Source organism: Syngnathus scovelli, chromosome 1, assembly GCF_024217435.2.
Source record: "Syngnathus scovelli strain Florida chromosome 1, RoL_Ssco_1.2, whole genome shotgun sequence".
Lineage (NCBI taxonomy): Eukaryota > Metazoa > Chordata > Actinopteri > Syngnathiformes > Syngnathidae > Syngnathus > Syngnathus scovelli.
The window spans coordinates 20,014,524-20,042,342 of NC_090847.1; the positions used below are offsets into that span (position 1 = coordinate 20,014,524).

The following is a 27,819-nucleotide window of genomic DNA, read 5'->3' on the forward strand; positions in this document are numbered from 1 at the left end:
ACGCACAGGAAGGGAGGCTAGGTGGACGACGGAACGCGGTATCATGTCCAGTTGCTGACCTGTAGTAGGAGGAGGCGTACCACTCGCGGCTCCACGTCCGCTTCAGACCTCTAAGCACCTCCCATTGCTCACTCCTCCACCCACCTTGAGCGCTGCCTGGTGTTGCGGCTGCTGAGGTGCTGGCTGGAATGACCCTGGAGAGCAGGAAGCATAAGAAGATGCGTTCAGGCGGGCTGGCGCCTAGTTGGACAGCCTGATCCTTTACCCGCCTTCTGCTGGACAGCACAGCGCTGACCTACGTGGCGCATACATGCCCGTGTAGGAGGGCATGGCTGTAGAGAGCCAAAATTGACCACACTGGACCAAAGGACAGAGAGAGACGCACAGGTGAGAGAACCTCAAGCATACGCATCCGTGACAAGCAAGCGTGTTAAATGAAATGAAATTAAATCGCTGCAATTATTGATAATTTGCTGAAGGGTTTTTGCCGTTGTGTGTCTGAGTGTCCTGTTGTGCTGCCATTGATTAGAAAGCAGATGGGTCCGCAGATGAGCACTGTGGCAGCATGATAATGGAAGATGTCTCCTGGAGGGCAAGGTCCGATATTCATCACACATCTGACGAAAGTCATTTGGGATGGAGGGGTTGCATCGGGGAGGTATTAGGAGGTGGGATGAAAAGGAAAGTGAAGCTCTGTGGCATGTCGTGTAATTTATGGATGTGAGTGTCACGTCCTTTGGGATTGTGTTGTTTATGTTCAGAGCTGTTGGCTTTGTTGTGTTTCGTTTTGAATTCTAGTACAGTGGGATTGGAGAATTCCAGAAAGTTGTTGGCAAAGTCCCACACATAAAATCTTGCAGCTGAGACTAAACCTGAGAATTGTGATCCTATAGTCCAATCATCTAGTCCCACCAAAAAATACTGAGTGCTCCAAGTACCACAATAATGACCAACATTTTAAATACAGGTACATCTAGTAGGTTGTACAAATAATATCATGGCAAGGCATTATGACATGCATCATTTGAATTGTACTGAAAAGTGAAATACAACTGAACTGTACTTGGCCAGAGAATCTTCAGCACGAGGACCACTACACGCTGAGAATCACTGTTATAGAAGTCTATCATACCAGACTTCGCACAAATAAATCAACAATCAGTCAACAACAGACTAAAAAGAAAATATATGAGTAAAGATGACAAGATAACAACATATTTGGCCAGGTTTCAAATGAAACTACAAAGTGCTACAAAATGTCAAGTCTGGAGGTCTGTTTGGTGAATAGTCGAGAGTATTACTGCCAATGCCAGCTTGGCAACTTTTCTGTGACTCGTGCTGCAAGCTGGAAACCAAAGGCCATAAGCTTTCCCTCCAAATTCTCTTCTAATAAACTTGGGCTCATTACACAAGGGTAAAACGGTTCCTGTGCTTTTCATTTTCAGTAGACGTCAAAGACAGAGGCAGCAACAGCAACCCCAAAGTGCATTTCAGAGATTGGCTCGGGGTGGATGTGCTTATTCAGTGGTGCCTGTGGCTGAGAGAGATGAGCTGTCCAGTGCTGTTGCGTGGAGCATACATCACTGCACGCAGGGCTGCGGACCCAGGAGGAATCAACAGAAGGAAAGCCATTACTTAGATGACCAGGCTTCTCTGATCTCATCATGTGACAGGGCGGGTTATGGAGACATTGGACATGGGCAGACGGAGGGAAGGAGACAGGTAGTGCACAAGAGAGACTAAACACGCTCTTTAATGCCGAGATTTAGTCTTGAAGGCAGCACGTAGATATGTTTCATTATAAGCTTTGTTTCAGAGCGTCAGGTGGCTGACTGTGAAGGCCACAAAATATCTATATGGAATCCATTCAGGGCGACAACGGTCAGGCAGGCAAAGCGATGTGAGCGTGTTCTTTTGCGTGAATGATGTTGGATATCAGAGCGATTAAAGCTAGTCAATGCATCGCTTTCTGCTAGTGGCTGAGTATCTGATTGGGGCTTCAAAAGCATGTGTGAATGAGGAATCATAGACGAGTGTATGCTCTGTTAGTGTACATCAGACAAATAGAAAGAGCTGTTTGCTTTGCTAGACCTCACATAGAGGAGTAACCTCGCATGTGCCAAAATGCACAGACAAACAGGAATCGCTCGCGGAATGACATCGCTTAACATCATGTGTTGAGGACTTTGTTATGTGTTGATGCTTTGCATTAAGCACGGGGCTAAAAGCAAAAACAAACTTTTGCCATCATTGGAATATCTTGACTGATCAACTGGAGGTGATGAATGCAGGAATGGGCAACAGGCATGGGCATATCGGAGAGAACGCAAAAATCTAAACTGCGAGAAAAAATTGAAGGAAAAAATAAAATCCAAGAATACGCAAATCTGCGAGTGCCAACCTGCGACTATGCATGACCTGACTGGAGTTTTAAGTTGTAATGTCACCAATCACCTTTAGATGGCAAACATGGCACAGTTGCACTGCCTGACGCTATTTTGTACATCATGAGTAAGACAAGTATTTTGGAGGTGGATTTGAATGGGATGCGGGAATAACAATATTGTATTTCTACAATAATGAAAGTTTGTGTTTTAAATGAGTCCTTGCAATTAATGTTGCATTCGTGTTCAGCAAGTTGTTGGGGTAATTTTTGTGCAAGACAGCCCTTTGCACTGGGCAATAAAAAAAAATTAAAAAAATCACAGTACGTTATTTTGTTGTTGGCTTCAAACCCTTTTGTTGGGTTGGCATGATGGATGTTATATACATGCATTTTGAAACGTATCATGACAAATGAAACATATTACGACTTTGTATTTTGCACCTAGATTGTCCATATTTAAATTTGCATTTTTCTCAAGTATATGTGGAAGTGTGTGGTCGGGCCTCTGTGCCAAAGCAGCACTGATGAAAAATTGTGGCCCCCTCCAGCATTTAAATTGCAAATTGGAAAGCACAGACGCTATTAATCCCCATTTAATACATTAACAAAATAAAAAACCCTCTCAATTAATTAGGAGGCTGTCATAAACATTGTCTTTGCTCATTTAATATTTTAACATTCTCAAGTGCAATAAGAAGTTAATCACCGTATGCCAATAAAACAATTCTCTTTAAATGTAATAAATGACAAGAGGAATGGCTGTTAGCCGTTTGTTGGCTAAGTGTAAAGCAACTAACATTAGCGGTTGACCACACTGCCTGAACTTCAACTTCACAATCTCGCTTTCTCATCTCTGGCAGACACTCCATTAACGCACACTTCAAACGTGCGACGAATTGTATCTCCCAGAGTATTGCTAATTTGAAAAGAAGCTAGAGAAATACATCAAGATCAACATTAAGTGTATACGGTTACTAGAATGAATGAATGAATTAAACGAACAAACGAATAAACAAACAAACGACAGAACAGACGGATGGACGAACGAATGAATGAACGAAGGTATGGAGGCATTGCAGCCCCTTGCAAAAATCTCGGACACGTTAAAGTGTGATGAACTAAAGAAGCATCGCGAAACATTAAAATTAAGCATTAAAAACAGTGTAGGCCATCAATAATAATCAAATATTTACAACAGAGGGCAGTTAAATAAGAAACTGCACATTTATTATCAGTTTCCCAAATGAAGTACTAGGTAATTGTTATGAGTCTCAATGGCAGAGCCAAATGCTCAAAAGGTTTTTAATCCAAGCAAAGATCTTTATCGCTACTCTTGTTACAAATTTTTATCGAGTTTTCAAAGCACTGCTTGATGTCAAATTTGGGGAGGAAAACGGCAGTTGATGTTTCACCTACAATTTGAAACGGATTATCATGTCATTGAGTGTCAAAGTGGAATTACCCCTTGCCAACAATAGCTCACACAGTTAATTTGTCTTTTAAGAAAAATAAAAAAAATGCTTTGTGCTATGTTTGTGCAATAATTGTTGTCTCACTTTAAACTAAATCACAGCTAACTTGGCGGTTGCCAGGTTTGGATAAAACCTGTTTCTTTTTTTTATGTCTCTGGCTTCACTACAGCAATGATGTGTCATCTGGTGTTTATTGTTCTTATCTCTAAGAGAGTGCAGTTTCGCATAGTCTATGCTTCACTTTTCTTTCACTCATGTTTAATTGCTGTCAGCAGCAATATTATGTCACAAAATGGAACAAAATGTCAGCAAAAACTAGAAAATACAATGCCAATCAGTGATGACCTCACATCAAAATGACTGGAAATTGATGGCTGATAAATGCTGTCATGTTTTTTTTTTTTTTGCCTCAGCTTCCATGTCGTGGATAGGATAGTATTTGCAAGCAGCTGGCTGAAAACACACACACACAACACAAAATCTGTCAGGAAAAACAGCCAACACGATGCTTTGCAAGAACTCAGCATACATCACAATACTTAAGTTTATAGATCAAGGATTATACACTGGTTGTGTTTGGGCTTTTTTTTTGTTTGGTTTTATAAATCAGTAAGAACACTAAAGTAAAAACCCCAAAACGCAGAACTACAGATTCGCCAATGATCAATTATGTCACAACAAAGTTAATGTAGATTGTTTTCTTGTTTTTGCATTTCATTATTTATCACTAGATGCTTTGAGGTATGAGTACGAACAGTAGTCAAATCATTTTTACACAATTACAGCAGTTAAGGGATAAGTCAAGTTAAACTTGTACTTTCCAATACGTTCTATGCATCTTCATGGATGGCTGGACGCATCTGGATAACTAATGATGCATTTCCACTGCACAGTTTCAGTTGGCTTCGACGTACCTCTGTTGAAATGGACCATTATCCACTACAAAATGCTGCCATTAAAAAAAAGGGACATTGAACACATCAGTCAGAAAAAGAATCTCTTAACACACAAGAAAAAGAGGAGCAAACACGTGTCCTGTATTTTCTTCTTCACATAGGCTGTTAGCTATGGTCATTTTTTTCCTCAGTGTTACTAGGTGAATCTGCATATCAATCTCCGTCTCTCTCTCTCTCTCTCGCTAGCACATCACTGAATTTCACACTTGTGCTCTGCAACGTAGTGTGGAGCCCTTACCTAACTTGGCCAGCATCCCAAACTATCAGCACGGAATCGGAAGAGAAAAACACTTGAAACAAAAATAAAACGCTGCTTATTACACAACCCGGCAGGACACATTTGCACTATGACACATATCGAGGAACGTTTTACATCATGCTGCCTTGCATTTTCGTATCAACGTCGTGAGAGCACTCTAATGCTAAACAATGGGGACCAATTTGTATACCTCCTGTTTACACGTAGTCAGGTATAATGCTAATGTACAATATGCCTGCAAATGTACATGTACAATATTCAGGCTGAAGATGCCTAAAACATCCACTGAATACAGATGTGACTTGCATGGTTTGTGTAGTCTTGTCACAATATTAATAACCACCACAAGCAGCACATGTTAGAACATCATGAAAAGCCCACCGACGTGTCTGCAACCATGTAGAAAATAGATGACTGCAGTATTTTCCGCAGGCTCTCTTGCTTGCGCTCTTATGACATTAGGCTTGCTTTGCGGCCCTTTTCATTTGTCACCAGAAGAAAACAAGGACCTTGAAAGTACCATGTGGGCAGTAAAGAGGGGGGGGGGAAAAAAGTACATTTTTCAAGAAAGGACTCTTATGAAAAAAAAAAACTGCTCGAGGAGACGACGCATTCGTGGGACGAGCAAAAGTGCTTCTGTGGGATAAATTAGTAGCTAAGTCAGGTAGACATCCAATAGTTCTACCAGATTTCATTCCACATACAAAATTCAAGAAATAACTACAGCTTTTATTTTTTAGTCCGGGGTTTGATTTGCCAAAGAACTAAAGGCATCGTTCGGAAATACGGTTGAGTTGACTTAATGTTTCAAAAGAATTTAATGGATCTCACTCACTGCCTTTCCCTTTCCATCTTCTGCCAGTGTTGATCCTTTCTTTTCATTATCACCTTTAAATGTTTCACACAAGCGAAACTAGTGGGAACTGCCATTTCTTAAATTATCCAATGAAATAGCAGCAATGTAAATTATTTCTTCTTTTCATTTTCAATTGTCAAGTGAAAATCAGAAAGCAAAAATGTGACTGATTATATTATGTATTATATTTTACGTATTTCTAGGCCTTATGCCAAATTAAAACAAATCGGTCACAGTGTTGAGTTTGATTTGAATATTTCATCAGTTTATGTAAATATGTTAATGAGCATTAGTAAAGCTATGTTAGCTTGTTAGCCACCACGATCAAGTCAGGAACAAGCCCACGAAAATTTCACATCAAATTGTCATCCATTTTATATCAAGGATAAAAATGTTCCATCAATATTATCCTTATCAACTTCATGCAGAACGCCAGAAGATAAAAACGATGCAATCAGACAGATAAGCAATGATGAAAGCAGTTGACATGGATTCCTTTTCAAGAGTTACATATTTGTTCCTCTAAAAAGACGTTACATTGTAGATGATTGTACAGGGACCGAGCCATGGGGAAAATAAGCATGCCCTACACCTGCTTGGCGCCTTTCACCATGGGCAGCTCCAGAGTGGAAGAGAGCCAGTGCACATTGAGGTGAGCTCAGCTAGTATATCCAGTTGGAACCTTTCAACCTCGCACACCAGCTTGGGTCCCTCCCCTGTCACAGAAGTGACATTCTACATCCCTGGAGCCAGCTTTACAGCCAGGGTTCAGACCGCCTCCTAGCTCACAACGCACACGCCCTCTTTGGCCTCTCTCACAGGTGGCAAACCCATGGGAGCCTTGACGTGACCTCAAACTGGAATCAACTATGTGCCTATGACAGTTAAGACAGACATAGCAAAAAATATGCAATGCAATCCAGTTTTCAAACAAGGTCAACCTGGAGATAAGACACAAACAAATGAAATCTCTGTCATTGAAGTTTCTTATCTGATGTACACACTGTATATTGTGCACAGTAGATCTCTGGTGGATTTTAACTTAATCAGTCATTTTACAACCTTTCATCTCGAACCGCTGTGTGCACTATGTTTGGGGGGGTGAGGAACACTGTCTTGTATTTTGTAACCATAAGAATGTGTTTGCAAATAGATGAAACTGAAAAGCTTCAAACGTGTACAAACAACAAAGCAACCGCAGCAGTCGTGCCTTGCATCATGTCTAGGATTTCACTGATGTGCTGAAACTGAGACAAAGAGAAGCGAAGGAGAAATGCAAACTTGATTTGTCAGAGGCACAGCTTTGCTAGTTTCCCTCCACTTATGCAAAGAATGTAAAAGTAAAAAAAAATGCAATATCATATTTTGCGCCATTGTATGTGTGATAAGGATAAATCCAGAAGTGAACATGTGATGAACAAGTCATGTTCAAAGTGATATCAAGGGACACATTGCATTTGTCAATATCATTTGTACGAACGAACACCCGTGCTCTCAGATTCACAGCCATCATTGTCATGATGAGCATCATCAACATTTTCTTTGTAATTGCCTCGACCTTCTACCTACGGCGGTGCGTCAGTATTTTTCCCCCCGTCGCTAGGTAATCATGATCATCAACTGAGATGAGGTCCGGGAATGCAAGGTCACATGAGTCTGATGCTTTTGATGCTCTTGGTATGCATGATGTGTAACACAGCATGTACCACTTTCAAATCTATTCTGGGCAATTCTATAGTTACTTTTTTCTTCCTTTTAATTTTTTCACTAATTTTATAAGCATTCTTAAACATCCAACAAAAAACATTTGATGATTGTGGTATTATTTCCAGCCAGACTTGATGTACAGATCAGACTTTTAAAAAAAAGCAAGTTTTGATGTATTGGAGTAGTTTACTGTATGAACTGGTAACTGATATGTCATGAATACACTCAGAGAGGTGAGAATTTAGCAATGTGTGATAAAAAAATAATCGATGTCTATTTTCAAATCAGAGGCGAAACAACATCCAAGTCATAGTAGTGGTAAACACAAACATGTCAATACAACAATCACCATTTTTTATTTTACTATATTATATTTTATTATCTATTTTTCCTTCTGCCCTTTATTGTTGTTGTTTTTTGCCGCATATTTGCAATTGCAGCGGATCGCTATTTGGCTAGACCCACAAACAATGCATGTGTTTCTGCACGCTGTGTTTCTGCCTATGGTATCACCCATTTCCAGTGATCTATGGTCTGTGAGATGAGCCAAGAATTGCAGCGGAGTGCCAGAAAAGGCAAGGAGCATTGGAATGCGGATGTAAACAATACAGGTTTCATTGACACAAACAACTCTTGTGGGTAAGAAAAGCATTGCAATGCCAAAGTCTGAAGGATACAAACAATATTGGGTAGGAAACGGTAAAAGGCCATTTTAATTTCCTTGCAATGGAATCAATTCTATTTAGTGTAGCTCGTATGCTTCAAGCCAAGGAACCAACATTTTGAAGAAATGGAAATTGGAAAAAGACAGACAGAAAGGGATTTACATATTTCAGCCTCCATAGTGCATGACATAATTAAAAGATTAAAAGACCCTGGAGGGCTTTCAATGCGTGGAGGGCAGGCGTATAAGCTCATCACTGGAGATCTACGATCCCTCAGAAGGTGCAGAAAGAACCGCAAACTGTCAACAACCTGCAGCTGAGGACAATAACAGCATCATGACAGATCGCTAATTCCTATACGGATGGGGAAAAAAAACACTACAGAACTATTGTGCTATCTAGGATGCCAGATCAGAGACAAAATATGTGTAAAGGAAACTAGCACGCTAATGTTAGCTGTGTCATAACATCCCTATCACTTCCCAAACATAATTTCAGACTTAAGGCAAAAAGATATCTTAAAATGTATGTGGTCTTTAATCGATCTCTTCCAGTCGCTCCTTGCTTTGCGTTCTCTTCCAGAGATCCCCCAATTGAGGAACAGTGTACATTAAAGTGCAGGTGATTATTTGAGGAAATACGAGAAACATCTAAACAACAAACAACAATAAGCTACTGTAACTTGATTTTCAAATTGCATGCTGACATTTTCTTGAAAATCATTGTTGCAAATTGACTGCAATGACTTGATGGAACTGCAACACACACACAAAACACACCTACAGTGGCATGCAGGATTTAGGTTCATTTCTTTTCTATTGTTTCTCCCTCCTAAAATTAGCAGGATATCTTTGAGCCTGATGTATGAAAGGAGACTTGCCATAGTTGTCGTCGATACGTTACGTTGTATAACTGATGGCGCTCCCCACTGGTTAATTAACAGCGGGCCCATAAAGTGGGCAGCCCGGTCTCCGGTGGCTGCGGAATGAATTCCCTGAAGAACGACAATAATGTAGTGCACTTAGACCACCTGCCACGAGAGCGTAGCCATGATTAAAAGTCATCAAGAGGTTCTTCTGATTTCAATGGCTTCCCCACAGGTACAATATGTGGCTGATTGATCCGAAACATAACAAAGCAATCATCGGTATAACACCCATCTTGCACGCAATACCTGGATCTGTTATCAGGGGTAGGCAGTAAATTGCATGTTTATTTGTCGTCTCAGCAACAAGGATGAGCAACTTCGCCTTTCTCACTCGTCATCTCAACGGACTGAGGTGATAAATAGCGCATGTTTGGTTTCAACGTCTGCTCTCGACGGTGAGAGGAAAAAAAAAAAAATCTGGATTCAAACAAATCCTCAGATAATGTCCTGTCATTCTCCCCGAGAACACATTTAACACTGGCTCTGTAAATTCTATCAGCATGTAGCGCTTCCTGACAGCAGCGCGCAGCACAACAAACAGGCAACATGAATAATGCACTTACTTGTGAAAGTCAAGTCTGAATAAGACAAGAGAGCAAGACTTGGGATTTGTGCACCTCATGCTTATAGTATTTGAAATATTTAAAAAACACACAAGAAATAATCTGCATTTACCAATATTACATTATAAAGAGCTTCAGCCCTGTTAGTGCAGTGGGACATGCTGTTCCCAGTTTGATTCCCATCCACTAAGGTAAATGAACATAATTGTTTCTGTCAACAAAATAAAACAGAAACAAGAGGTTAAAATTACACGAACTAATTGCAACTACATTTTACAGATTAAAAGTAGCTCTAAAGAAAATCAAAATGTCCTCTGTTTCACCGTTGTCAGCTAATTTCATTCATGAGCTTTTCCGGTCGATTTCAAATGTGGCCGTATAGAAGAAGGAAAGTCAAAAAGTCATTTGGGAATACAAACAAACGCACTCTAAAACGTATTAAAAGTGACTGAATTTGAAAAACAATTGAAAAACAAATGAGAAGTCATCAACTAAAAATGGATTTCATTATGAAAATTTCTGTGCCAAACATATCAAGTGGGGGACTGTCTAAAAACAATGAAGAGGTTTAATTGGACTTTATTAACACTATTTCTATTAACACTCAGTTTTGATTGTATTCATGTTTATAATTGTGGAGGAAATTCTCAGATATTTCTTATATTTTGTTGATAATATTTACATTGCATTATATGCAGCGCATACATTTTGTTAATGAGCTTCGTTGGGTTAGGGTTAGTAAAATATGAGCGTTGTTGTTGTCTTTGTAAACTAATCGTTTCTAATGGAGTCATGGGCTGACATAGGCTGACAAAACAACGAAATATATACAGTATGGAAAATGAATAAAACATTTGCCCATGAAATTCAGAATATTTCCACGCAAGTGCCAGTTGGGATTTTATGCACACTGAGTTTTGATTTGAAACAATAAGCTGTAATCAGTTTGGGGGAGTTTGATGAAGTAACACATTAAGAATTTCAGCATAAGTGGTTGGATCCAGCAGTGTTATACAGTCGCAGCTGCTGAGATGTGGATTTTTGTCCCTTTTTTTCCACACGGTGGAATTGATATTGAATAGATATTGGATTTTGCTGGAGCATGAAGCCAAATTAGTCTGTGAGTCTCACCAGCATGGATATTATTCATGAATAGGCCTTTGAAACCATATTTACATTTATGTGAAGGCGACGGATGGCTGATGATTAAACCGAGCCTTTTCGCATTGTCGTCGTATAAATATTCACTCCAGTAAAGCTTGCTGACGTGTCAAACAGTGCGTCGTCTCAGACACAGTCTGCATTTCAAGTCTGATCTGAACATATTGACTTACTGTTTATTGCTTTCCACTGCTAACTTGGCATGAATATTTTACGGTCACGCTGTCTCCGGGGTGCCTTCTCCAGGCATTTCTCACATTCTCAACAAGTGCTATTATTTTGTGAAAGGTCTATTGCTTTTGAATGGAGTCCTAAATAGCCATAACATGAACGCTACTTTAGCTGGCTCAAGAAATGTTGCCTGCATGCTTGGCGGGTTTAATGAAACATACTTTGAAAACGCGGGTAGCAATTGTCTACTCTTTTCTTGCATTGCGTGAAATCCCAAAAAGTATGGTGGCTTGAAAAGTTTAAAAAAGATAGCTCAATGATGGATATTTTTAAACATATTTAGAAACTGTACTACATCATGCATACTACCTGCTTAAAATGGTTAAATGTGACATTTGGGCACACTGGGAAATATTAGCTTCTTTTAATAACCACAATCCAATTACTTTGCATGGAAAAGCTTTGATTGTTCATTTCCTTTCATTTATTGTGCATTGCCAAGGGGTGTATTTTGTTTTGTTTCATCACAGAATTAGACATGTAGGCACGTGCGGGTGCATCAACCCACACTGGTGAACTCCAGTTAGACTGACTCAAAGCAGCTTCCATGACATGGAATTCAGCAGCACTGTCACAAGCGGATGTTCTTCCACATTGTCAGTGATTTACTTCCTTTGTGAACATAAACGCACAGATGACAAAAGCTGAGCAAGTTTACAAAAAGCTCTCCCTCTTTCAAACAGTGCTTTAGAAGAAAAAAAAAAGATCCAAAATATTATTGTTCACTCATGACGCATGAATCCACGAACATCATCAAGCAAAGCTTTTATCCAAAAGAGGACACTCAGTGGTTATGAAAATGCTCAGGGGCTATTTTTAACTGAACCGTTACTTGAACCCCGTTGGATATTATCATTTCGTATATGTAAATGTGGTTCTGCGCTGTCCTGTGATTTATTCTAGAACCAGATGTGGGAGGCAAAAGCAGATGACTTCATATAGGCAGATGTTCCTTATGAAATGAATGCATTAAAACATTATTGTCGGGAGGGGGGGCGATGGGAGGACTGCTACCGTCGTGAAAATGGGGAACACTTATGTGAAAATTAGAATTGACTAACTGCCCTTAGATTTAAATGATGATTGCATTTCTGGGCTACTATTATGAATCCATCAGCGAGTGCTTGAAGTTGAGAACTGACTTCTTCCTTGTGCTTTTTGTCTGTGACGTTTCAAGAAGCCCTTTGAGACAAATGAGCGCGGGATGGAGCAGCTGGCAGAGTGGAGTCTTGTTTTTGAGAGGGAGAAACTTCAGAGCCATGTTTAATCCGTGGCTCCTCACCTAAATGGTTCCCAGCAGCTGGGAGAGGAGGACCTGGGCAGGTGATTACCAAGGCAGATGAGAGATGAAGCCCAGTGACTCAAATGGTACCAGCACACCATCTAACACAGAGTTCACCTTTCACTTGACAGCTGCAGGACCTCCTCTAAGTGAGAGCTACGTTTTCATAGGTTGATAGCCGGACATGTTTGATTTTCTGTTTCGGCTTGTACATTGTCATACGTCATCACAATTCCATTACACGCACCGCAAACACATGACTTGCCGAAATGGGATTAAGCAGCTCTGTTTATTCGATTATTTTAGTTTTGTGGCCCACAAAAACACAGGAGCGTGCCCACACAAGAAAAAAAAGGGTTTGGTGTGGGTTTCCATGCTCAAGCTGACCTGATGACCGCAATGCAATGAAGCATGGAGGAAGAAAAATTATGGACAAAATTTGCACTTTCAGGGGCAATACAAGACAGTGGCAAGGTTGCGATCGCAATAATAATGCATCATGGCAAGAAGAACGGCCTTGTCGTAGGAATGTCACAGTTTCAGAAGTAAATTTGAACACCCACCTCTAAGAAAACACCTACTGAGCCACATACTGAAGAACATTACACATCAAGATAAATAAAAATAGATTTTTAAAAAATAGTCATAAAGGGATCACACAGAATTTGATCCGTGATTGATGATGTAACTTTAAAAAAAGTGAATCTAGCAGGCCTGGAACTGATTGCGAATGAGAAATTTGCTAGTCACGTGTTGCTAGGTAGAATCGCCTATAAGTATGATTAAAAGTAATTTAAGACAGACACAACCACTGCCTTGCAAATCGGTGACAGACATTGTCAACAGAAACAAGCAGTCAGAAAACCATACAGAATACAAAACAATATCTCAGATTTAAAAAAAGAATAAAATCACTGTGCATCTGGTGGTGTTCTGCAGTTCTCTGCTTAATCTGTATTTACAAGTCAATATTTCACAGTTTTAGTGTGACTGGTGACAGCAGAGGAAGGTATAAGCGTAAAAAGCTGCAAAAACTACATCAACGAAATCTCATGAAAGGCTGCTGTCAAAACATTGCAGGTGAAGCAAGGCAGACATGTCTTGATGAAAATGTTGTTCACAGTCTGACCCTGATGTTATGATGCCATAGCGTATATTATGAGTGGTGTGCTGGCAAACTTCATGATCTATAGATTTGTCACCTGCAACGCCATAATTTCAAGATGATTTTTTTCCACATGGAAAAACACAGATTTGACATCTGGAGATTTGCAGTAGAAGCCGCAATGTCCACAAGGAAAATGGCCGTGTAGACGAATGGACGCAGAGCAGAAGAGTGACCTCCACTCGAGCCCCCACTCATTGTTCACCTCAGCCTTTAACATTTCATTCCTTCTGCTCTCCTACTTCATTTGAGCTGAGTGCACTTTCTGCAGTTCAAGTTTAGCAGCGCACGGGTGACTTAAATGATCTCAGATTTGTGACACTGCGTTAAAAACGGCAAGAAGACTCCCGGGAGGAGTGCTGAAGAGACAAAAGGACACGGTGCAGCGATTCAAGGCCAGCATGAGCCCCGCCCATTTCTGCACATCTCACTGCAAATTTATGGTTCATGCTGATTGCAGGCGGAGCTGTTTTGCATATTACCTATCAGCCCCCGAGGAAAGTGCCATCGCTCATAGCGCTGTTCAATGGTTTGTAACTTGATGAACTAGGCAGGTTGTAAAGGGGACAAGTCAGCTTTTTTTTTTACCTAAATTATTTTGAAAAACGGAACTTGAGTGGAGACATTTGGAATTTAAAATGACACTAAACTAAACATATTCTGCTAGACCACAAAGTAATTTACATGAAGTTTTCATATGCTTAAAACAAAATTGCTTTTCTTGCTTGTGCATTCACAAGGCAATACCCAGTGGAATTATGGGAAAAATTCTGTTTGTAGTATTTAACTTCAAGTGCATTTGAACATATTTGCATGTTTTCGTGTACGTTCCAACAAATCAAACGCAATTGCCAGTCCAAAAACCTTTACTCCATATTACTCCATGCTTCCGTAGATTTGTGCTGCTAGCACAAGCTCTAATTTTAATTTATACAAGTCACACGAGTATAAGTCGCACTACTAGTCAAACAATGCAAAAAATGTGAATTATAATCTGAAAAATACACAATACAGAATATTTTCCGACTCACAACTACTTGAAAACCTCAGTTGCACTGAAATGGCACCGAATGGAATGTTGACACAAAAAAAAAAAAAAAACCCTCTTAAAATGTGGAAAAAGCACTGAATTTAGAAGCTTCAAAAGCAAACATAATTGTTGTTATTCCTGTCATGTGTTCTTGGACAATTCAAATCAGATTGACTGCTGATTATTTCCACGTGGACGGCAAAGTAAAAATTTCCTTGCACAGGGACAAACAAGTAATGGAGTTCTTGTGATATTAAACGCTTTCAATCTCCAATGTTGAACGTTTATTTTTCGAGCAACAGCGGTACCATGATTAATCGTGCATATACTCATACACACAGTGTGTTGACTGATGATAAAAAAAGAATGAAAGAAAGAAAAAACTCAAAGGCAGCCCCCTGCACACAAAGTGGTGCAGAAACTATTGCAATTAAATCCCTGCAAAATGAGGACTGAGTGTTGTATTTTTTTTCGCTTCAGACAGCTTCACCTGAGATGAGAGTGGCACTCTGTAATCGTTCAGCCTATGGAGATCTCTTCACCATGATCTATGGGCTAATGTCACACTGCTGGATTGAATGCAATTTCCTGAAATAGACAGAAAGTCTTCTTGGTTTTATTCCACTCTTGTGATACCTCTTCTGCACAGGATGCGAGATCTTATCTGGCGCTACCATTACATTTGTCATTTTTGAACAGTGTCCATTCAAAAGAAATTAAAACACCTTATTTTACCAATGCCATTGTATATATATTTATTTATTCATTATATATACATATATTAAATAATTAAATTCATAGACACAATACATAGATACGATTCATTTATAATATTCTATTTTTTTCTGGTATGCAAATTGGACTAGATATACATTTATACCAGTAAAATGTTGATTAGCTGATGAAAAGAAGCAGTAAATTGCGATTTAACATGGCACATGGAAAAACTAAGTTATGGGGCTTCAATAATAATTATGAGTCATTTAACACTGATGTAAAGTTTTAAACAAAATGCTTTGTTTGGACAATTTGAACCGTAACAGTTAACAACTTGCGGTAAAAATCATTTATCGGATGAAAGGTCAACATAGTCATCTACTGCATAATTTTAATCTCGATAAATGATCTCTAACAATTAAGACAATTTTAATGAGGAGGGTGCGATGTCTCGAGAAGAATTAACGTATGTCATATGAATTAAACGATGGATGATTCCCAATCAGGGTCCTGTGCTGCATAAAATTATCCAATGTCACTAAAGTTGTCCCAAAATATCAATAATAATCTTTGTTGGTATATCTATGCTAGTGATGTATCATGACAGACAATATAATTAACTGCGCTTCCATTAGATGACGGATGATACAATAAATCTGTTGCCATTCACACAACAAAACAGACAAGTAATTAAGCTCACCTTCTGGCATTAACTCACACAAAACAATAAACATGAGGGACTTCAGGCAAATTAGAACGACGAAGATTGATTGCACGAGCAGTTACTTAGTTGCATCGGGAGAGACACAAAACTCAACACGCAAAGCGTGTTTTCAAGCATTGTCTGCAAAATAGGAAATAAAACAATATAATAGAAAAAGGCACGTAAACATTGTGTTCTTTCCACCATGGTCATTGTTTCACATCTGAATCTGTGTATACGCTTATGTTTTAAGAGATACTATACAAGAAGTGAATTCACATGCTAGGATTCACACAATGAATTATTCCTCAGTGTACAAATGTTGCAGCCCTTTGCTGAGTGCCTCAGTAAAGCGATTAAAGGTCTTTATTTCAGCAGGGGATACAGTAAGTGACGGTGCTACTGTTTTGGCCAGTTTGGCATAATGAGAAGGGGAAAAAAATACGTGAGTGCACCAATTAGTCAATTGTGGCTGCTGACGGGAACTCTTAAAAGTGGTCACAGCCTACATTCGAAGAGAGAAAGCAGGTGAATTGGCTGTCAAACACACAGTGACAACAATGGAATAATAGAGGAAAGGATAGTTTGGAAAATTTGAATTCAGACAGCAAGCACTTACAGTAAATGGGTTCTTAAGATTGCTGTATTATTTTGTTCCATTCTGTGCCATGCTTTGAATATATTGTATTGATGTATTTAAAAGGGGCAGCGTCTGTGTTTGCATCGTTTTTTAAGGGCGAGATTTAACGTGACATTCTGGGACAACTGCTTGATTTCCTTTGGAGCACCGAAAAGAAATTAATTTAATTGCGGCAGAAGCGGTTCTGCTGAAGGTATCGTGTTAAATAGTACATTGCATTATGGGGGACAAAAAAAAAAAGTGGCTTGTCACATTATTTCTGTGTTTTAGTGCAAATTGGACTTTGTCCAATTTGTGCATTGAACTTGGATGTGACCTTATAGCATGAGCAATTTGGCATTTTAAGAGATTTGATTAATCAATGACCTTTGCCGTGCTCCTACCGGGTGAAGATGTGCACAGCATGTTTACATCAGTAAAAGCGCAGCAGGCATTTAATGAATATGTTTTTATTATAATGTATTAGAATATAACTGTAGTCACTGTGAGATGGCATATTTATCCCCCAAAAGGGAAATTAAATCATTAATTATAATATGAATTTTTGTCTCGGATGGGGTTCTACTATTCTGTAGAAGCTTTTTTTTTTAATATATCTGACGTTTCAGACAGAGTCCTGTGTTGGTTGGAAGGGGGTGGCAGATCCATCAAGTCAGTTACAAGGTTGACCCTTCATTGATTTGACTATTTTTCCCTACAGATTAGATCTCAGGGAATCCAAAGGTCTATGCCGTACCTTGAACTGTGTCTCATTTATTCCTGACCGACTGTCTGGTACAATTCTGCAGAACCACCAGGGAAATAGTTACCATGAAGAGTCTGAAACAAAGTTGAGGCAGCTTTCAGTTATGTCAAAGCGCATACTAAATGAAGAATGAATGAAATCACCAATGTTTCTGAGGTGGTTGACTGTCAAAAAACTGCACAGGTTAAAGCTGTCTGAGAAGGGAGTCAGAATATTTCCACATTACAGCAGAAAATGTTGCAACCGTGAATTAACAATCCAACAATCAGATCATTAAATAGGATGTAAACATACTTTTATTACAATCCAACACAACAGAGTGAAAGAAGCGATACTTTGGAGGTAAATTTCAAACTGTTGTTCTGTACAAATAGCACTGACAGGATAGGGTAATGAAGTGCCAACTTGGGAAACGGCACTGGAGATGTTTCAGAGGCAGGACAGTTTCTGTATAAACAAGAATACTATAATTCCCAGAGAGTGCGATGAGGTTTCACACCAGACAACTGGTTGTGTTGAAAGCACATGTTGCTGTCTAACTAGAGGCTGGCAGTGATGTTGTAAATTACCATATTGTGCCATGCTATCTGCTGCCTGGAGATGTTACTGTGCAATAGATGCTATGGATTGTCCAAGCTTGTAACATTGTATTCCTTAACTCGAGTTTAAATGGATATATCATGTCTATAGCCGTCAATGGCAGTGAATGAGTTCACTGGATTTTATGAAAAAGGCATTTTTGCTGTGTCTACACAAAGCAAAGTTGGACAAATGTACATTTGAACAATTGAACACCTATCTTCAGGGAAGACAATAACAGACAATGGCCGCTGGGCTGCAGAAGTAAGTTTATCCTTAAACAATGCTGCACTTTCAAGAAGATCTGGAAAAATCTGCTGTCATTTTTATGTGAAGCGATCTGTTGACGTCTGCTGAAAGTAAGTATTTTGCAATCTAACTTTATTTTGAAAATCAATTAATCAGAAATGTAAATAAGTTACCTTTAAAAATCAAATTATCAGTAAAGAAAGCAAAATATTTCTTCAAGGTGACTGTCATCTCGTCGTGAAATGTGTTTTTACGTTCAACTACTTTTCATAAAATCTCTTGCTGCATTTTCATCTGCTATTCTTATCTCAACCTTGAGATGCTTTGCTTCAAGATAAACTAGCTTGAGCTTGAATCCAAACATCGGCAGGGGGCTTGCCAGTTAAATAAATGAGGTTTTCGATTCCAGCATAACACGAGCGCCAACACTGACTCCACAGACACGTTGTGATTATGTAAACAGAAAGCCTTAATTAGATGCTTGTCTTCCTCATCACACTTTCCCATATAGTCTTTACCCAGTTAGGTAATCATGTATGCTGTCAGGGTAAATCATGATGAGCTTATTCAAGGTCTGTTCTGCTGGTGATCAGGGTTTAAAAACGGTGCAGTTAGTACCTTGGTGCTAAGCATGACGTGGGTTATTTTTCCATACATGGTATTCACAAAGCTTTACTTTCTGGACTATTTAACTCTAAATACCGTATTTTCCGGACTATAAGGCGCACCGGACTATAAGGCGCACCGTCAATGAATGGCCCATTATAAAACTTTGTCCTTATATAAGGCGCACCGGACTATAAGGCGCATTGTCGGCTTTTGGGAAAATGTTAGGTTTTTAGGTGCGCCTTATAGTCCGGAAAATACAGTACATAAAAAAATCTTAGTAAATAACATTTTATTTCATGTTTGCTATATTTATTACAATAGAGGCTCATCAATTTCATTCTCATTAATGCTGGCAAAAGTAACTTTATTGAATGTTTTGAAAATACTGTGCGTGTTAATTACGTGTCTCTATTAGCGGCTAGCATGTTAAGTAAAGTGAAACTAAGACAGCTGAAATGCTTCAACGAAAAGGTGTTTGGTTGAATAATCATGTTTGACACCAGTAAAATTGTAATGGCACCTACTGTGTCAACGCTTCAGTAGAACAGAAGCTCATTTTATCCACTGGAGTCTACATACAATGCAATAATTATGAGAACACGGGCGTGCAAGACTCTAATCTAGCAAGGCTAGATTTTGTTTGCTACACTGGCAGGTAATACATCTAAAATAGAAAATTAAAATTCAGTGACACGAGCTGCTTTCCGTGCTCATTACAAACACTGTGTTTAATGTTCCAAACATCGCACCGAGTCACTCACTGGCCTCTCTGAATATTAATGTGAATTCAAATTCTCTTATTTCTCATAATGTCATTTAATGGAACAGTTTCTGCACAACTGTCAACCTCTCACCCACACAGCGAGCAAACCTAACTGCCAAGGGATGAACGATCTTCATTAGCAAGTGTTCACTTTTGGAGTGGAGGATTGTTCAGCACATGTGGGTGCAGGTGGGCATGGAAGCCACACAGAGAATGTTGAAGCTTGATATTAAATTGGAATAACAGCTGGGTCGTTGAGATATGGCAGAATGTGCACCACTCAGAAGCCGCGTGGCTCCAAAGTCACTTTATTCCACCAAATTTAGTTGAAATTCAAGTGTGGCCAACAGTTCCATAAGCCACATCAATGAGTTAGTGTGAAGACATGGAGTAAGCCAAAAGCACCCGAAGCAGGGAGTATTGGATAGGTGTTAAATATGTACAATAAAGAAATGTGAGCAATTACGCATTTTATCTTCCTGCCTGACAACACCCATTTTGAGCTTTTAGCTGACACCTCAACTCTTTTAAGCCTTCAAAAACCTTGCTGCTAATTCAGGGCATTTCAAACTGCTTTGTTAAATACATTTCAGTTGTTCAACCACAATTTTCTTTTCTTATAGTCATTTTAATGTCTCCATTAGTGCAGAGATGCAGTGAATAACAATTAAAGAGAGGTGAAAGAATTCAGTAGATAATGAATAACTACTGAAGGAAAGCTGCCGCATTGAGGGTTTTAAATCCTTGGCTGGAAATAAATTGTACTGTAATTATTATATTTTAGGACATCAATATAGATTATAAGACTGGCTATCTATTTGTTAATGTCATATAAATGTGATTAGAGAATGTAACCTCACAATCATATGTTTCTAGATATGGAAAACCCCTAAAAAACATTCACCATAGGAATTTAGGCCCATAAACTCATTTACAGAAATTGCTAGTAGCTGGTAATGGTGCAAGGTCAGTTAATTAATATCGTCTCATGTGAAATATGACATGCACAATTTAGCACAGAAAGCAAAATCTGCCTAGCAACAAATCTTAGTTTCAAAGTACCCCAACTTTCCGGTTCAAGTCGAAAACAAACATACAATATGACAAGCCCTTTTTTTGTTATGTCCCCTGCCAGAGTGCAGGTTGTGTTTACAGTGCAGGTTTAACGGAAAGGAGAGGTGTAGCGGAGAAGGTCAGGACCGCAGCCGAGGAAATGTGTGCAGACAGATATGTTTGCACTGATCAAATACAGCAGTGAGACAATGTAGTTCAGAGGGTGTGGGCAGGAATGGTCATTGGCTTAAATGCAATAATTGTTTGGCAGAAACATGATGACAGGACAGACTGAGACAAGATATATATATATAAAAAAAAAAGCGTTTTGGAAAAGTGCGTTTGGAAGATGGTGATGATGATAATTTTTTTCAATTCAGCAAGGGAAAAGATGGTAGTGGCTTTATTGGCTTGTCGCTATGACAACATGCCTGCTAACAAGCTAAATGCATGAGCATTTGATCTCGGGATTTTTATTAAAAGGAGGTGAAGTTTCATTCAGATCCACGTAAAACCAAAGCAGCTAATATATGTCGTTAAAATTGCAGCCAAATGTGCAATGTGGATCGGACCTGAATCAAATGTGGCCTTATTTAAGAGTGCCTGCTCTTCTCAATTGTGTGGTCCTTTCCATATTCAGAATTTTTAGTATATTCATCCATTATATTGGAGATTCTCATTAAAGAGGGACATTGCCCTGCATTAAACTGTTCACTGTTCTATTTCTTCACACTTGAAATTCTAATTTATTTGAACAATTATGAAAATCCCATCTGAGATAATCTTTCTAATATAAAATGACTAATGAAATGTCAGTCCTGTTGACACAGTGTAATATATTTTGAGCAGAATAATGTCTTTAGCCACAAGTCATGTCAACTGCAAAAAAATAATAATAATAACACAACACACCTTTTCCAGTACGGAGAGGAGCAACTGAAGACAAAAAACGTTGGCAAACTACTGAGCATTTTGTCCTTCCTCCCAACTTCTGAAGCTACACCCCTGCCTGTCGGTTCCGCATCACTGCTTTAAATGCTGACGGAATTGTGTCCCCTTCATAAATAATACTGTTGAAATCTGACTTCGTCCTTACCCTTAAAAGCAATTTTATAGAAAAGCCAAGACTGACAGCATACACAGGAAATGGATTTCAGAGAGAAATAGAGAGAGAGAGAGAGAGAGAGAGAGAGAGAGAGAGAGAGCGAGAGAGAGAGAGAGAGAGAGAGAATAATAATAATAATAATAATAATAATAAAGCATTAGTCATGTTCTGTTCTTAAATAAAGTAAAACACTGTATAAATAGTAAAGTTAAATACATAAGAATGTCACACATTTTAAATTTCCTTTTCTTTTTAGAGGCTATTTTTTAAGGACAAAAAATTTGCATACAAATGAAACAGCATGAAAGAAAATCTGTGCGTGGACTTAGAAGAAATTACATCAACGAAGTGGATACTCCAAGTTACAGTATATTTGTAACAGATTGTTTTCTTTGCCCTGCTGTTATATTGAATAAAATCACATCTGACTTAATTGTACCGGTATTGCGTCTTCCTTAGTAATGAATATTTACAATATGCCTAATGTGGGTGAGTGGTTACAAATATGTTCACATTTATTTTATAAACTAAGCTAACAATTTGTGTCATCTAATTGGTGCTTCAACACTAAACAGTGCCTTAGGACAAGTGAATCCACTTTGTTGTTGACGCTGGACCAGTATGACGATATGGCGTCTGACATCTCATGTTACGTGCGGCTAATGAGGTGATTACCCAGAATATTAGACACAAACCACCCCCGGGACCTCGTTGCTTTAAATGAATACATTTTGTTCATATTTGATTCTTGTTGGATTCTGTATTTTAACACTCCATAAATCCCTTCAAGGTCAGATTTGCACAAAATACTTACAACTACATAATTTGGAGGTGTTAAAGTATTAAAAACAAAACCCATTTAGATAGAGTGTGATGATATATTTGACGAAATAGTGATTATTGCTTTAAAGAAAAAAACAAAAATAGCTATTCTCCACATGTCGGTTGACAGAAACAAGTAAGTATGGTTATGTCTTGCTTTGAGAAAATGCACTTCAGGCGTAGGAAAAACTTCATAGATGGTTATGAGATCAGTCTAACAGCAAGTAAAATGCGCCCAGAGCAGTCACCAACGTCTTCAGCCAAAGAAAATCCAAGAAGGAAACTCTTCCACTCCTCCTCATTTACACCCAAACGGGTATCTGTCTACAAATGTGATGAAAATGCAGTTTAGCTATACGAGTGGTATTTAAGGTCTGCCTACACACATTAGCTCCTTTGCCACAAGAGAAAAAGGCTGAGGTTAGTCTTTTTTCAGTTGCTGCTGGTGAATAGTAAACACTTTTAAAATTGGCCCTCAACGGTCCAAGTATATTTATTAGAGCCATCGAGTTAATTAAATGAATGCAGACGATTCTAAACTAAACAAGTTTCCTGTTACTCATAACCTGTAACAACTTCTTAGGGGTTAATCACGCTGATTCTTTTGAGTTTTTTTGGGGTTTTTTTCACTATTGTATAGAAAAAAGGATTTTGCAATGAATCATCCAACACCACCATAAAACAGTACAATTAACTAATCTGGTCTCAATATCAGTCTCATTATGTTCCACTTAACCATCCAGTCAGCCATTGTCTGTTCCACTTATCCTATTCCATTATCTGGAATTGTGATTAATGATATATACTACATATATCATATATCATAGATAATACACTGGTGCCATGAGATGCAATTCATGATTGGACATATTTCTTTTAGGTGCTTTTACTTCTGAGCAAAAATTTAAGATACAAGTACAGTATGATTGTGAGTAGACAAGTCAAATAAGCTGTTCCAGGTGAAGTTTACTTTCAAACGAAACATAAAACAAAGAGTGGATTTGAAACACCATATTGTTACTTCCGTGTCTCGCTTGCCGACATAATAGTAAACACCTTTGACAGGTGATGGAAAGCATTTGTGACACGGTTTTCCAACCCTTTAAGCAACAGATATTTGAGCACAAAGGTTGGAGTCACACTCCGAGTTTATATAACAATACTTATGGACATATATTCATTTTCCGTTCCAGAAAGGCACAGTGTATTTTTTAATCCAGCCTTGTGGAATAATTATGGTTGAGTTTAATGACCTCGAACTGATTTTATGTGGTAGACAGTGCCCAATAATCAGTCACAATGTTTTGGTATGGATTCAGTCGACTTTTCAGTTTGTCATCTTTGATTCAAAGTCTTCCCTATTTATTTTTTACTTTCAGATTTTGCTAGCAGGTGTATGTTTTTGTCGTAACAGAACTAGAAGGACTTCCTGCTGTTGTGTCTAAGAATCATGGGAAATATAGCCCCGTTAATGTAAACCATTTCTTTAGCTCTTTTAGGCTGTCGTAAAGCAAAGTATTTTGCCGCTATACCACCAAAAAAAACATGCAAACTATTTAACATACAAAGTTATTGGGCCTTATAATCAGTGTGCTTAATAGTCCCCCCAAAATTTTCACTGCCCCCTGGTGGCGAAGGCCTGCACACCGCGAAGGAACAGCACAATGTTTATTGACTTGAAGCATAAATTATTTTTTTCATTCTACTTAGTTGTGATAACTTAGTTTTTAAGTACAATTCTAATGAGCCAAAAAAATTTGTCTGTATGGGACTGTTGACAGGTAATCAAATCGACATGAATATTCAAATTAAAAATCAATACTGCTTTTACTCAGTAACAATGATTACCGCATGATGCTTGATTAACACGTTCATTTAGTGTTTTCCATTCCGTGCCTCAACAGGTTCCCACATTGCAGAATTGTGTGGGAGAGCGTTTATGGGTGATCCCTGTTGACGAAGAAATCTTCAGTCAACACTCAAACACTGTAAGTACACATTTCATCCCTCTAAGCCCTTCTGCCTTATATTAACCTAAGCACTGCACAAGCATAGAAGGATTAACATTACACAGCGAGACTGTTTATACAGTTAAACAGGTCAATTGATTTCTGAGCTTATTATACTTGAATGTCGTGTGAATCGCGTGCAGAAAAACTGTAGCCATGTCATGTGAATACAGCACATTAAATGTGATGAGGATTACACAAATTCATTATCAAATGTGAGCCGCGGTCTTCATATACACTTGGCATTAATGCGTAAGCTTTCGCAGCCTTCTCATTTAAAATGAGTCGCTCATAATTATTCCCACGAGTCTCTCCCTTTTCGCTGCCTCTCATTCTTCTTATGTCCATTAAGCAACTCATAGCCCGTGAAAGGTTATGAACTCTCCCTATTGTTGTGATATTGACAGCACGGCAGCGTTTTGGCGATGAGAACCCATGTGCGTGTTTGTGTGTCTTCTGCAGCTTTTTGCTCACATCTGCAATTCTGCATTGATCCCACGCCAGGCAGCCAGTGAGTGAGCACAAAGCTGATGCAGACTTCTGGGTTCTGTGTTGGTCGGGTCCATCAGCCAGTGGCCATGGCCATAACTGTGAATGATTGCAGTCAATACAGCAATCACATTGTGCTGCAGTCATCAGCTGTTGTGGGCATACACACACACGCACACACACATGCTCACACTGCCTGCATGTGATTGATAAAGCAATTTGGTTATAATAATAGAGACACATTTATTTTTCTATTTCCATAAAATATCTTAAATTTAAGTTTAATACATGGCTGAGAAATTAATCCCTTGTTGTCCTAACACAGCGTAGCATACTAAAGACTGTTTGGCAAAAACAAAATCTTAATTAGCATGCGGAACACTGCGTTAACAAACATGCTGTTTATCCCTGCAGCGTTTCGGGGTAATAATCAACTCATGGGCGCACGTTTTGGTCTCGGAGAGGGAATTGTTATGCTTGTTAGAACCCCCCTCCATGTTGCTGACGCCACAGCCATGTATTTTGTCACATGCATGTGGGTCACAGTGGAAAACAGAGTCAAGTAAAAACCTCATGCTGACTTGATAAGTGCTGTGAAAGTGTAGAGTTTGCATTTCCACTGCAATGCGAATAGATTTTTTTTTTGTCTCCCGCAATGAGTGTGACGCTTTGCAGAGATCTGAACAAACAGTGACTGAATGCAAACGGCCACAGAGGAGCTGGATAGAAAATACAACTGCAATAAAGGGAAAAGAACTTAAACTGCTGTGGGAAGAATAACAGCCATCAAAGCATGTTGGGGCTGTCCCTGCAAGGCATAGATGAGTTTGTTTTCCACCTGAATTGAACAGCAATGTGTGTTTGCTTTGAATAATTAGTGCTGTATAATCTCAGTTCCGAGCCTCTCGGCACCTGAAGGCGGCCTTGTTATCGTAAACTCTTGAAGAATTACTAACTCATAGGGCCTGATTTACTAAGATCCTAAACAGCGGGTGTTAAATTGCTAACAGATTGCACGTGCTGGTTGTGAGCTCATCATCATCATTCGGCCCACTGGGTCAAGACAGACCAAACAATGCTATCCCACACATCTCGGTTTATCTGTGTTTTCTGAAGGTCTTCCATTTCAATCCATGCAACCCTCGAAATTAGATCCGGGACCCGGAGGGGCCAACGATTTCTCCATAAGCACAGAGGACCCTTCACTTTCAAACCAGATGTATGACAAAATATTTATTTTTGATATGAGCATAATGTCTAGTATGTGTGTGGACGTAATCATGTCAATACCAAAATTTTGAAATACAGAGCCACTCAACTATCCTCACCTTAGGGTCAACGAGAAATAAATCTGAAGTCGTTCCACCCTTGGTCAAAACATTTGTGTGTGTACTTAAAAATCATGCGTTGATAAGATTATTAATACATGAACTTGTGAAAAACGGAATTATTGTTGTTTCCTTCGGGGGCAGACCAACTAGCCAGCCCTGCTGACAGCCTGTTCAGAGTTGTTCTTGGGCAGAAAGACACAAGAAAGGTCAGGCTTGATTTTCTTTTTTGTTTGTTTGTTTTGACAAGGGAAGTAACAGTTCGAACACTCGCTTGCTCTTCTGAAGTCTTTGGAGGACTTCTTTTCTAGCCTCGCTATCTTCAATGAAGTCCCCCTCCGTCTGTGGATGAAACTGTTCTGTGCAGTTGCAATATGATGATAGCGATGGCGATTAGCTTGCAGCCGTCATCGTACACGGTGGCTTTTCTTATCTCACCTCCCTTGAGCTGACAGGCTCAGGCACACTGAGGTTGCCTTTCTTCTCCATGCTCACACAAAGATTCAGACAGAGACTGCCCTCTATGGATAGTAAAACAGTCCAGCTTCTGTTATCGTGTAACTTTAGTAGGCTCAACTTTTTGAGCAAGCAATCTAGCTTGCATTTTATTGCCATAAATGTAAATACGTGTCATTTTAGAATTATTTGTATTTCAAATGGCTCTGACACGGCAATCAATCTCTGAAAATAAGCCTCTTCATTCTGAATTGGAATCAATCCATGGTCCTCAATCTGAATTCAGGATGTGATGAGTCTTACAAGTAAGTGCGTATAGGTTGATGTAATTATTTCCAGTCTCATCAAAATGTTCCTCGTCTGCAGTCACATTGTCTCCTGGTGAGTGGCGCCGTCGTCACATTGGGTGACATAGCACTGCAATTAATCACAGAGAAGGGTCGCTAATAAAGTAATTAGATATTCCAAGAATTTCATCTTGACATCCATTTTGCTCCCAGAAAAAGAATCTCAGTGTAAAGTGCTTCAAGGCAGAGTTATAATTTGGTTTGATTTGGGGGGGAAAAAAATGACTGAGTGGCTTCTCAGCAGGTGACAACGCTACTGTGAAAGCTCGTACATTAGCTTGAAAAAGTCTGATAATACTCTACTTCCTCACAACAACTCCTTTGTTACGTCTGGAACGTAGTAAGAGATACTAAATACGATCTGTGAAATGATAAGACATCTGGAGTCAGCGCCATGAGCATTTGAACAAATATGCCATAATGACAAAAGCACATTTTAATCATGTCTTTTTGTCTGCTCATTTTGCATCCACCTGTTATGCAAAAGGTCCCCAGTTTCCATTTTAATGTAACTCTGAAAAACACTTGCTCCATCATCCCTTTG

General features: G+C 39.1%; 2 protein-coding genes across 3 annotated transcripts in view; one reads left to right on the forward strand and one right to left on the reverse strand.

Moving 5' to 3' along the window:
* Positions 1–193, reverse strand: part of si:ch211-153b23.7 (TNFAIP3-interacting protein 1) — a 47,280-nt gene extending 47,087 nt beyond the window's left edge. Inside the window, exon 1 of the mRNA XM_049742404.1 lies at positions 60–193. The gene's annotated coding sequence lies outside the window, so the exon portion shown is untranslated. The remainder of the gene's footprint in view (positions 1–59) is intronic.
* frmpd3 (FERM and PDZ domain containing 3) overlaps positions 179–27,819 on the forward strand; it is a 58,822-nt gene continuing 31,181 nt past the window's right edge. For both annotated transcript variants that reach the window (XM_049742355.2, XM_049742380.2), the window contains exons 1-2: positions 179–387; positions 24,551–24,634. The gene's annotated coding sequence lies outside the window, so the exon portion shown is untranslated. The remainder of the gene's footprint in view (positions 388–24,550; positions 24,635–27,819) is intronic.